Source organism: Zingiber officinale, chromosome 9A (genome assembly GCF_018446385.1).
Source record: "Zingiber officinale cultivar Zhangliang chromosome 9A, Zo_v1.1, whole genome shotgun sequence".
In the NCBI taxonomy this organism is placed as follows: Eukaryota; Viridiplantae; Streptophyta; class Magnoliopsida; order Zingiberales; family Zingiberaceae; genus Zingiber; species Zingiber officinale.
In genome coordinates, this window is record NC_056002.1 from 90,486,122 (window position 1) to 90,500,268 (window position 14,147).

Sequence of the window (14,147 nt, forward strand, 5' to 3'; positions counted from 1 at the left end):
TTATGAATTGCAAATTATGTACTTGCTGTTATTTGTTTTTTTTACCCTAACTTAACTTAGTTTGTTCACATCAAAAAGGAGGAGAATGTAAGTATACTATGGTAATTTTGATATGATCAACCAAGTCAAGTTAGGTCCTATTGTGGTCTGATCCTTGTGTCTAAGTGTATAGGAACTTAGGAGCACAAAAAGTCAAGCAAAAAACGCAGCTAGCGAGAAGAGAGAGAGTCAACGGGCTCAGTACGTCCGAGTGACAAGGCGCTGCGGAAGAGTACACTGGCAGATGAGAAGAAAGCACACGATATTTCCAAGGGATGAGAAGCCGGAGCAGAAGGTTGCTTGAGAATGCTGGAAAAAGGGTTCCGGTGAGTGCTATTCAGAATAGACGAAATCACCCAAGTGAGCGAAGCCGGAGCGAATGGCCTGGATAGTAAGTCAACTTAGTGTTGACCATGGTCCGGGCACCCGGACCGGTTTTGTCCAGCCAAGGTGCCTTGGCAAGGCGCCCTTATGTGAAGGCGGTTTGGGTGCCCAGAGTTGTCCAAGGCGCCCAGACCAGATAAAATATTATCTTTCGCTCATTGTGACGCGGATGAACTTTTATCCATACCCACACTACAAGAAAATAGGGCTTTAAAGACGAAAAAATCTGTCTCTGAAAGTCCTTTTTCCGTCTCTAAAGAAAGTTTGAGACAGAATATTTCGTCTCAAAAATCCGTTAGTGAAAGCCCCGTAGCTAATTTTGAGACGGAAATATTCCGTCTCTAATTTTAGAAACGGATAAAAAAAGTTGTTTATAAATCTGTTTTTAAGTTAACAAAATAAAATTAATTTTAAATGTAAATTCTGTCTCTAATTTTGTTTTAAATTCGTTAGTAATCTTGTTTATAAATCTATTTACAATTTCATTTATAAATCCGTTTATAATTTTAAATTTATCGCTAAATATTATTATATTTCTCATCAATATATTAAAAAATTCTTCATTTCAAATAAATTAAAATTATTAAAAAGAAATAATTTCTAATTCCAAATGTATCATACAATTAACAGTAAAATAAATAAATATTTACATTATCCAAACAAATTTGACCAATAATCAAACTATAAACAACTATACAAATTTTTAAATCTTACCATAAGTAATCTAATTTTTATATTACATTGTCTATCACAACCCTCTTTGTCTTCGAACTTCATGAGAGAAATTGCTTCTCTTGTACAAATTAACGAACCAACCAATTTTGTTGAGATAATCTAGCACATCAAAACATGAAATGAGTAAGTCTTACAATATCAAAATTTTTAATACAAATAAATTGAAATGATACAAAAGTCATAGTCAATATCAATGTTCATCCACTAATTAGTACATAGTTAGTTGTCAATGCTAAAGAATCAACAAGTCATGAAGACTCTTTTGGCTCTGAAACAATAGGCATAGCAAAACCATAAAAATTAGGTCAGTGTGAACAAATACTTAAGTAGGATTTTCTTTGAATTTAAATCTTAAACTTAGAATCTCTAAGTACATATAACAAAATCAAATACAAGACAATAGGAAAGTCTCGCTTGTCTTCTTATTGCACATTAATTAATTTAAATCATAAACTAAAAAATCTTAATATCCACAAACACAATATCACACAAACTATAAATATTGCTAAGAAATAATCCTGTAATATTAATAAATAAGACTATAGCAGATAGTAAGTAAATAGTACCAACCAAAAGATTAAAAGATGCTTTTGAATGCAACATTTGCTCTTGGTTGTTGTGGCTAATGCAACATTTGCTCTTGGTATCCTGCATGGTATTAACGAGTGAAACATAAGTCAAAATAAAATACGGAAAAGTAGAATTACCTCATTAAATAATTACGAGTCATTCTTGGATAACTTGATTGCCTCCAGATAACCTCATTCTCATCTGCAAATTAGTTATAATATTGTGGCTATAAGGAAGCAATATGTAACAACTTAAAATACAATAAACACTAAACATAGAAATGAAGACATAAAACTAACTGCATTTAAATGAAGACACTAACTTAACCTAATTGAATTTAAATGAAGACATAAAACTTAGCAATTGAAAGATCAATACAAAGCAAGAGTTAAGCAAACTAAGATGCGTCAAATTGAACCTAATTATTGAAAGAGACATTTTACCGAACACGTGACATGCAAGAATTAGAAGATTAGAACATTTTGTCAAACAAGTTGTGTGCATGAAACAATTAAAACCAAGTGCATTCAATCTAATTAAGGAAGATCAAGTTTGATACAAGCATTCAATAAAAAACATCAACACACATCCAACATGATAAAGGAAACAACCCAATTTCTGTAAGGTGCATATGAAGTTGTCCGGTGGTGAAGGGAATTGCTGCGGACTTGGCGAAGAAGAGAAGGCTGCTGGATCGAAGATGGATGAAGAAGATAGCTGTCCGGATGGAATACGAAGCTAGGAAAGTCCAAGAACTCGTAGATCGAAGACCGGATATGGAAGAGATGTGGTGGAGCTGCTGTTGGAAGCTTGAAGGCTTATTGTGGAAGGAAGATGAGAAGAGGGAGGAGATGCACGATGGGTGATGACCAGAGGGAGAAAACCCTTTCCTTGGTGTGCCGGTGGTGGTGGAGTTGGCATTGGGCAGCGTTCACATCGGTAAGAAGATGAGGCCGGGATGGAGGAGGGTGACGGGATGTAGATGGGGGAGATGGAGAGGATCGATCGGCGAGAGGTGGAGTGGTAGATGACCTCGCCAACCGATTGAAGGCGGAGTTCGATGAGAAGGGGCGGCGTCCCAGCAACGATCGCGTGAGGAAGCAGAGAATAGATGAACAAATTGTGCTTCATCCACTCTTATTTTCCCAGATCTGATCGGACGGTCAGGATTGGCCCGGATCTAGGTGAATGGATGAGATCAAATCTGATTGAACGGTCAGGATCAGCTAGAACTAGTTGAATGATCAAGATGGCTAGATCATAGTGAACGACTCGGAGAATCCTAGATCTACACAGATTGACCAAAATCAACCAGATCTCGATGAACGACTAGAATTAATTAGATTGGAGTCCTTTGATTAATTTGCTTCATATTTGATACAATGGCTCATATTTCTCCATATTAGACTTCTCCTTGACTCAAGTCTTTAGGTTTAATTTGGTCCAACTTGAGTTCAATCCTACAAAAAAAAAATGTACAATTATAAGTAGAAATCCATAAAAATAGCAAGGATTATAACAAAACTCATAATATGCATCAGACTCAATAAACATGATAAGAATCAACAATTAACCATATAAGTGGATTAAAACAGTAAAATATAAGGGAAAATAATTCATCAAAATGCTAGTTATCACATATTAGCAGTAGGCGACATCCAGGGACCGTAGGGTGCACAACCTCTCGGTTGCATGAGGGGGTCGATTGAAGCGGTCGCGAACCTTGCGGCCATGAGAAGCGACAACAGTCAACCTCTAGTAGCCACGACCGACCTCGCAGCTGATTTATATAAATTAACGATTTTGTAGAGAATCTGTCTATCTGATTTATATAAATTTGAAACAGATTTTATTTCTGTTTTAAATTTTAATTAATTTATAAACAAAATTTTTCACAGAAATTATACCGTCTCAAATTCTGTTTATAATTCGTATTTATTTTTGTTTATAAAAATTTATACGTAATTTTGTTTCAAATTTGTTTTAAATTCTGACTTATTTTTTTAAAAAAAAATTATAATTTACTAAAATGAAAAGGATTAATAATTCCGTATCAAATCTGTCTCTGATTTATAAAAATCTGAAACAGATTTTATTTTCGTTTTAAAAATCCGTTTCTGAAGCCCTGTTTTCTTGTAGTGCCAAGCACCCGAAGCCCTTTCAAGCGCCCGGGCCGTGCCACGTCAACAATGGTCAATTTCGAATAGTGGGCTATAAATAGAGCTCTGGTCTTCTCCTTTCAGAACAACACACTCTGTACTTCGATAGCTATTCAGTTTCCATTCCCGAGCTTCATTTTCATTTACAAGGCTTCTCCGCCTTTGACATTTTGTTCGGGAAAGATATTCTTCTACTAAGCCTACTTTCCTTAGAGTAGTAATCCTCTGATTTCCAACCAAGTAAAAAATTCCTTTGTCTCGTACTTATTTTATTCCTTTATATTTTTTTAAAGTGTGTAATTATTTTAAAGCCCGATCGAGTTGAGAAAGGTGTTTGCCTGTTTTATATTGTGCAGGGCAATTCACCCCCTCTTACCGGCCGCAATGAACCAACAAATTGCACAAGACACATATCAACATAGGATTAGAGATAATTGTTAGAGTGTATATTAAAAGTCTAGCTTTTTGTAAACATCTATTTTTGAAATAATAGAATCACATTGGTCAAATGTCTATATTTATTTGTTAAGTATAGTTATTCAATTAATTTATATTGTAGATAACATGGTGTGGTGTCACACACAGAAGATCATGTTATCAGTTTTTTATAAATTATAAGCAGTTGCTCACGACTAAGATGGAAAGGAACAAACTGTTGGAATAGTCGTAGTGTAATTAGGTATTAGTTTATCTTGACTAATAAATTACACTAGTACACTCTGAGTGTATTGAGTAGGACCATTTAAGATAAGTTCTTTTTGTATTGACTTAATAAAAGAATAAGACCTTAGTTATTATGGAAGTGTGCTCTTAATCCTAATATAATAACAAGCACATATATTTAGTATTTATTTTTTTAACTTATCAAAGGGTGAGATTTAGCTCGATAAATCAAAATGCCCGATAAGTTGGGAAATGATATTACTTATAGTGTGTGTTGTTGATTATAGAAAGAAATTGTGTCCTAGAAATCTAGGTTGATAATGTCCCCAAGAGGAGCTCATAAGGATTTTCATGTTAAACCCTGCAGGTGGACTTAATCCGACATGACGATAAGGTTGAGTGGTACTACTCTTAGACTAAGATATTAATTAAAATGAGTTGTCAGTAACTCAATTAATTAGTAGACATTCGACATCTTAAACACATGGAGATTAACACACTCATAATAAGAAGGAGCCCAAAATGTAATTTGGGATTGGTGCGGTAGTTCAATAATAATTCTTTAGTGGTATGAATTGTTATTGATGAAATTAAGTTGGGTGTTTGAGGCGAACACGGGAAGCTTAATTTCATCGGGAGACCAAAACCAATTCCTCCTCTCGGTCCCTATCATAGCCTCTTGTATATAGAGAATTATACTCACCTATACCCACCTTCTTACCCACTCTTTAGTGGCTAGCCAAGCTAGCTTGGAGCCCAAGCTAGGGTCAGCCAAGACTCAAAGATTGAGCCAAGTAGGGGCCGGCCAATGCTTGGAGCCCAAGCATGATGTGACCGGCCCTATGAAAAATAAAAGGATTTTTATTTTAAAATTTTTTCTTATATGGATTCCATGATTTTAAAAGAGAGTTTAAAATTTAAATCTTTCCTTCTACAAAAGATTAAAAAAAGATTTGATATCTTTCCTTATTTGTAGATTGAGAGGAAGATTTTAATTTTGATAAAACTTTCCTTTTTTGTAACCATATTCATGATTTAAAAAGAGAGTTTTAAAATTAAATATTTCCTTTTATAGTCTTCTACAAAATATTAAGAGAAAGATTAGATATCTTTCCTTATTTGTAAATTGAAAGGAGATTTTAATTTTAGAGATAACTTTTCTTTTTGGAAATCAACCACATGTTTAAAAGAAATATTTTAATTTTCTTTTATAACCAACCATAAAGGGATAAATTATTAGAGAAATTTTAATTTTAAAATTTCTGGAAACAAATAAGGAAGTTTTAATTTTGTGTTTAAAACTTTCTTTATTTGGAGCATGGGGATGTGGTCGACCATAGCATGGTTAAAAGGAAAATTTAATTAATTTTTCCTTTATAACCAAAGGCAAGGAATATAAGGGAATTTTAATAATAATTAAATTTCCTTATTTTCTAAAACCAAGGAATATAAAAGAGGGGGTAGAGGTGCCTTCACTAGAGAACATCTATCTATAGTTCCTCCTCTTTCCTTTGGTGTGTGGCCGCCCCTATTCCTTCATTTTCTCTTCTTCTTTAGTGGTCGGATTATCCTTCCCTTGGAGCACTTGTTGGTGGTCAATTCTAGCTAGGAGAAGAAGGAGAGAAAGGAGGCTTTGCTCTTGCATCCCTTGGAGCTTGGTGGTGGTGGCCGGACCTCTACTTCTCTTGGAGAATTGGTGGTGACCGAATCTAGCTTGGAGAAGAAGGAGCTTGGTGGTTCTCTTCTCGGAAGATCGTTTCCCACACAACGTACGACATTAGAAGAGGAATACGGTAGAAGATCAAGAGGTTATTTGCTTACAAAGGAAGGTATAACTAGTAATTGTTTTCAGCATCATACTAGTTTTTCTTTGTATGAATTCCAAACACAAGAGGCATATGATTCTAAAGTTTCAAATTTGTGATTCGAGTTTGTGTTTTTTTTTATTTTTCGAATTTGTGATTCCATTGTTCCTTTTGGTTAAACCTAGAGTTATATAAGGAAATTAACTATTAAATTTCTTTAAAAGGCTTTATCTAGGAAGTGGTGGTTGCTCCCATATCCAAGAAGGCCTAGTACCTCGCCATGTTTAACCTGGAAGCCAATTTTGGAAATTAATATTTAATTGAATTTATAACATAGGTGGATTTGAATTAATAATGTTAAGCATTATTTGCGATCCTAATCTAAATCATTAAGAACAGATAAGTTAAATATTAAATCAATAATGTTAAGTTCCATTTGAGATTCCTAATTTAATTTCTAAAGAACATAATAGGTTGTTTAGGAAAGATTCGACACTTGTATAAAATTTTTGTACAGTGGAACCGGTACGATCTTCCTAGGACCAACCAACAATTGGTATCAAAGCTAGGGTTTGCCTCTGTGTGTTTGGTTTTCAAAATTAATTATGCACATGTTATACATAATTTAGGTAGGATAATAGTAGCATGTGCTAACTCTGTGGTTGCAGGCTCCAACTATTATGGCTTACAGATATTGTGTGTGATTGGACCCTTGGACATGCCAAGTGCATTTTATTGTTTGTGCATGATTGTAATATTAAATACAGCAGGAGCTATATTAGTTATTAAGATTTTATATTTTTGTTTTGATCTAGATTACATATACATTCCTTTGTGGAATATAGGATCGATATATGTAAAATTCTATTTTGTCGCGGATCGTATCCTTGCAAGGCGTGGTACTATTGGAGGACCAGAAGTGCAGCGAAAAAGGAAGCTTGATGGACCCAACGGCATGAACCCTAGGGCTGGCAGCACGCGAAGGACACTGATGGGAAAAGACCATAATAGTAATTTCCATATTTATTGCTTTTGTTTAGTGTAATGTGTGTGATGTGTGCAAACTAGGTTAAAGTTCCTCACCTTAAATAACTAAGTGGGAGAGGGATTTTTAAATAAATTCCACGATCTCCATTACTAGTTTGTAAGTGATGCAACAAGCTTGCGTGTTGGCTCTGAGTGCCTCCCTCCACAACGGATGGGTTTGTTGCGGATCACTAGATCAAACTTCCTTTATGGATGGTTATAGGAAATTATTTAGGAGCGTGTGATCTTCTCTAACTGAAGGGGCACAATCTCATTTAATGGACTAAGTATCGAGTAATGGTATACACTTAGACGCATTCAATAGTATCCTCCCCAACAGAGTCACTGCTATTGTTTTGTGTGACCAAAGGAAAATCAACTATTAATTTTATTTGTCATAAAGTTAGGATGACAAGAGAATAAAATTAATGGGTAATACCCTCCTCTTACAAATGTTGAATTTGTATACGTCCACACTAACGTGGCATGCAAAATTCACGGTGTTTTGAGGTGTTGGTAAATTTAAATAGTATTGTTTGAGGAATCAATATTATTTTAAATTTAGAGTCCTGACCAAGATTTATTTTGTGATTCTTATGATGACTTTCAACCCACTGGCCATTATACTGAAAGAGAACAAACTTACTGGTCCAAACTATATTGATTGGAAAAGAAACCTGAATATTGTCCTAACTACGGAGGGCTATAAGTTTGTACTGTCAGAGGAGTACCCTAATTTGCCTAATGGCGAATCTACTCAAGAGGAGATTGAGAATCATAGGAAATGGGTAAAAGCAGATGAGATGACGCGATGTTACATTTTGGCTTCAATGTCAAATGTGCTGCAACATTAGCATCAGGATTTACCAACAACTTATGATATAATAAACAATCTCAAGGATCTCTTTAGTCACTAGGATCGGGCCGCTAGGCAAGAAGCTATGAGAAAGTTAATGACAACCACCATGTCAGAAGGTCCTCCCTTCAAAGTTCATATCCTAAAGATGATGGCTTATTTGAATGAAATACAAATCCTTGGAGGTGAAATCGATGCGGAAACCCAGATCGATATTATTTTCCAAACGCTACCCAGAAGTTTTGAGCATTTCCTCCTGAACTATAATATGAATAAAAGGATGTATTCATTGGCGGAACTACTGACAGAACTTCAGGCAGTAGAAGAACTATTTCGTCAAAATTCTTAGATTCACTATGCTGAAAATGGTTCTTCATCTAAGTCGAAAGGCTCTGAAGAAGAAGAAACGGGTTGTTTCAGCAAAGAAGGTGAATAAACCTCTAGATACAAGACCAAAAGCTGGAATGAAGAAACCGAGGGGCAAGTGCATCATCTGCAAGCAGGCTGGACATTGGAAGGTTGATTGTCCTCGTAGGAAAGAGAACAATATAGGTATATCTCATTCTCTAGTAGTTGAAACATATTTAGCGGTGTTATCTACCAGCACCTGATGTGTAGATACGGGAGCCACTGATCATGTCTGCAACTCTTTGCAGGGGTTCCAGGAAACTCGACGACTATTTGAAGAAGAGATAACCGTCTACATGGGCAATGTTACTAAGGTGGCGGCTGTTGAAGTGGAAGACGTCTACTTATCTTTTGATAGGAATAGAAGTTTGATTTTAAGAAATTATCTTTATGTATCCAATTCCAAAAAGAATTTAATTTCAGTTTCTCAACTGTATTTGGATGGATATTCTGTTTCTTTCAGTAACAATGTGATTATAAAGAGAAATAGGGTTATTATCTGTTATAGTGCATTGGTTGACAATTTGTATACTTTAAATCCAATTTCTCCCATAAAGCAACAAATGGAAATTAATAATACATCTTCTAACTCTAATAAGAGAAAAGAACCTTCGAAAATAAACCAAACATATCTTTGGCATCTTAGGCTTGGTCATATTAACTTAAGTAGGATTCAAAGGCTTGTAGCCGATGGACTCTTGGGTTCATTAGAGTTGGAAAATTTTTCAACCTGTGAATCTTGCTTGGAAGATAAAATGATCAAAAGACCTTTTAAGGCCAAGGGGTATAGAGCCAAAGATGTGTTGGAACTGGTTCATTCTGATTTGTGTGGTCCTATGTCAATCCAGGCAAGAGGTGGTTATGAATACTTTGTCTCTTTTATAGACGATTATTCAAGATACGGATACATTTACTTGATGCACCGCAAGTCTGAATGCTTTGATAAGTTCAAAGAATATAGGGCTGATGTGGAGAAACGTCTTGGTAAAAGTATCAAGACACTACGGTCTGACCGTGGTGGCGAATACCTCTTTGGAGAGTTTAGGAATTACTTATCAGAAGCTGAGATCCAATCCCAATTGTCTGCACCTAGTACACCCCAACAGAATGGTGTGGTAGAATGAAGGAATAGGACTCTTGTAGAAATGGTTAGATCGATGATGAGTTATTCAGAATTACCAAATTCGTTTTGAGAATATGCTCACGAAACAACAGTGTACATTCTGAATATGGTACCTTCTTAAATAGTTCCTTCTACTCCCATGGAGTTGTGGAATGGGCTAAGCCTAGTCTGAATCATATCCAGATATGGGGTAGTCCAACACATGTGTTGAAGGGAGATACTGACAAGTTGGAATCACGTACAGAAGTTTGTCTGTTTGTGGGATATCCTAAGGGAATAAAAGGTGGTTTGTTTTATAATCCTAAAAATCAGAAGATCATTGTTATCACCAATACTCGATTTTTAGAGGAAGATTATGTAATGAACCATAAGCCCATGAGTGAAATTGTTCTAGAAGAAATAAGAGAGGACATGTCTACTTTAGTACCAACAGTACAAGATGAAGTACCACAAGAGACTGCAACAGGTGTCACAGATGATGCACAGTTAAAGGCAGTGCCTCGTCGTAGTGGGAGGATTGTGAGGCAACCTGAGAGATTCATGTTTTTGGGAGAATCTTCAGATATGATCCCGGGTAAACATGAACTTGATCCTCAGACATATGACGAAGCACTCCAAGATAAAGATGCAGTATCTTGGCAAAAGGCAATGAATTCTGAAAGAGAATCTATGTATTCTAATAAGGTCTGGGAGCTTGTAGAACCACCAAATGTTGTAAAAGCCGTTGGATGCAAGTGGATCTACAAAAGGAAAACAGGGACAGACGGGAAGGTAGAAACCTTCAAAGTAAGGCTTGTTGCGAAAGGGTATACTCAGAAAGAGGGAATCGATTATGAGAAAACTTTTTTGTCGATAGCCATGCTAATTCTATCCGGTTACTCTTGTCTATTGTCGCTCATATGGATTATGAGGTTTGGAAAATGGATATCAAGACAGCTTTCCTTAATGGAAGTCTTGAGGAAAACATCCATATGAAGCAACCAGAGGGGTTCATTGAAAAAAGCAAAGAGCATCTGGTGTACAAGCTCAATCGGTCCATTTATGGATTAAAGCAAGCTTCAAGATCTTGGAACATCCGGTTTAATGAAGTAATCCAGTCATATGGATTTATTCAGTGTCCGAATGAGTCTTGTGTATACAAGAAGTGTAACAGAAATGCGGTGGTATTTCTTGTACTATACGTAGATGATATTTTGTTAATTGGCAACAATGTCAAAGTATTATCAGACGTAAGGGTATGGTTGTCCAAACAATTTGATATGAAGGACTTAGGAGAATGTGCACACATTCTTGGGATCAAAGTCATAAGGGATCGCAAGAAAAGGATGTTGTGTCTATTTCAAGCTTCATATATAGATACAATCCTTGCTCGTTTTAGCATGCAAAACTCTAAGAAAGGTTTCTTACCTTTTAGGCATGGAGTAGCTTTATCTAAAGAGATGTCTTCAAAAACATCAAAGGAGATAGTGGACATGAAGGCAGTTCCTTATGCTTCGGCTGTAGGAAGCCTAATGTATGCAATGCTGTGTATGAGACCAGATATCTATTTTACCGTGGGCATGGTTAGCAGATATCAAAGTAACCCTGAACAAGGACATTGGACTGCAGTAAAGCATATATTAAAGTACCTAAGAAGGACTAGAGATTATATGCTAGTATACCAAGCAGATGATTTACTTCCTGTGGGTTACACGAATTTAGATTTCCAATCAAATAGGGACAATAGTAAGTCTACATCAGGCTATGTGTTTACTTTAGGAGGTGGAGCCATTGCATGGAGGAGTGTTAAGCATAAATGTGTTTCAGACTCAACCATGGAAGCTGAGTATGTGGCAACCTCTGAGGCAGCCAAAGAAGCTGTATGGCTTAGGAACTTCCTAATGGACTTAGATGTGATTTCTGGTTTGCCCAAAATCATCACAATCTATTGTGATAATAGCGGTGCAGTTGCAAACTCGAAGGAACTATGAGCCCATAAAGTGAGTAAGCATATAGAGCGCAAGTACCACCTGATACGAGACATCGTCAAGCGAGGAGAAGTTGTCGTCGCCAAGATTGCATCAGCGGATAACCTGGCAGATCCTTTCACTAAGGCCCTTCCAGCGAAAGCTTTTGATCGACATGTGGAGGGGATGGGAATCAGATATATGGCAACAGATATGGTAGCTTAGTCTTTTAGTATAAGTGAGCAATTGTTAAAGTGTATACTAAAAGCCTAGCTTTTGTAAACATCTATTTTTGAAATAATAGAATCACATTGATCAAATGTCTTCATTTATTTGTTAAGTGTAGTTGGTCAATTAATTTATATTATAGATAACATGGTGTGTGATGTCACACACAGAAGATCATGTTATCAGTTCTTTATAAATTATAAACAGTTGCTCATTACTAAGATGGAAAGGAACAAACTGTTGGAATAGTCGTAGTGTAATTAGGTATTAGTTTATCTTGACTAATAAATTACACTAGTACACTCTGAGTGTATTGAGTAGGATCATTTAAGGTAAGTTCTTTTGTATTAACTTAATAAAAGAACAAAACCTTAGTTATTATGGAAGTGTGTGCTCTTAATCCTAATATAATAACAAGCACATATATTTAATATTTATTTCTTTGACTTATCAAAGGGTAAGATTTAGCTCGATAAATCAAAATGTCCGATAAGTTGGGAAATGATATTACTTATAGTGTGTGTTGTTGATTATAGAAGGAAATTGTGTCCTAGAAATCTAGGTTGATAATGTCCCCAAGAGGAGCTCATAAGGATTGTCATGTTAAACCCTGCAGATGGACTTAGTCTGACATGACGATAAGGTTGAGTAGTACTACTCTTGGACTAAGATATTAATTAAAATGAGTTGTCAGTAACTCAATTAATTAGTGGACATTCGACATCTTAAACACAGGGAGATTAACACACTCATAATAAGAAGGAGCCCAAAATATAATTTCGAATTGGTACGGTAGTTCAATAATAATTCTTTAGTGGTAGGAATTGTTATTGATGAAATTAACACTGTGTTTGGATGGGGTGAGGGAAGGTTCATTAACGGAAGGGGAAGGAAGGGGAAGGGAGGGGAAGTAAAGTATTTAACTTCCCCTTGATTGGGTGGGAGGGAAAGTTCATTAACGTAACATATGTTATTTTGTTTGAGAGGAAAGGAAAGGGAATGAAGGTTAAATAGATAAAATTACAAAAATATCCTTACTTTTTAAATTAGATATTTCTTATAATATTAATATTTATTTTATAAATATAAATTAGATCTTTTTTGAATAATAAAATAAATTTTTATATTATCGTTTAAAATAGTTATTTTTTAATATAGAAAATTAATTTTTAAACGATAGGTTATTATCAAGTTAAGATTAACAAATAAATCTATCTACAGATGTTATAAGATAGGTTATGCATTCAAAGGTGAACCTAGACTTTACATATTAAATATCTTTTGTGAATTTCCATATACCTCAAATGAAAAAAACATCTACAACAAAAATAATAATGAAAACCATTCTTATTTTTATTTTATAAAACAAAAACAAAATATATCCTATTTTTATAAAACCAATCCACCATAAGTACAAAATATATCCAATCATCAAATAACAAGTCTTACATTAAATAATAATAATCTAACAAACATCCAAGATCATCCAAGTACATATAATCCAAATTCATAATACATAGCATCCAAATATATAATCCAAATACCTAACAAGCAAAAAACTAATCATGTCGTAGATTCTCTCCATCCAACATTTGAAATAACAAGTTTTTGCGATGTTCGAAAGGACATCCAAGTAAAGCTCTCAACATCTTCGGGCATTGAACAAGATACAAATAGCATGTAGATATTATATGTTGCTCAACACCTAATTGAATCAACAAACTCCACACTTCATGCTCAGAAATTGGAAGTTCATTTGACTTAACTATTTCATGTGTTGAGCTCATAATGGCTTGAGCTACATGGTCAATTGCATTGGTTATACTGCCATTATCAACTTTAAATTTCTTTGCACTCTTATTCTTTGATGATGCACCAACAAAAGAGGTAGTTTGAGATTTAGTTGGTTCAAAACTAAGAGATGGAATTTGAGCATCCTCATTAATTGCATTTGAATTGTCCAAATGGATTTCCTGTTGAGATATCATAAATTCAATTTCATCAATGGTTTCAAAATTATGTCCACCAACATTATTCTCCATTTCCATGATAGCTTTTCTCTTTCGCATTTCTGATGCAGTTTCGGCATGTTGTCCTGTAGCCCTATCTTTCCCATATAATTGAAATAATTTTTCATAATTTCGAATAGGCTTGTTTTTCCATTCGGCAACTGCTAGTTTTATCTATACGTTACAATATAATTGC

General features: G+C 35.1%; 1 long non-coding RNA gene across 1 annotated transcript; it reads right to left on the reverse strand.

Moving 5' to 3' along the window:
- Positions 1-1,197: 1,197 nt before the first annotated feature.
- On the reverse strand, positions 1,198-2,796 carry LOC122021365. The gene is made up of 3 exons (XR_006122521.1): positions 1,866-2,796; positions 1,729-1,806; positions 1,198-1,257 (listed from the first exon to the last, which is right to left on the reverse strand). It is a non-coding gene; the product is annotated as an uncharacterized LOC122021365 (long non-coding RNA).
- Positions 2,797-14,147: the final 11,351 nt, after the last annotated feature.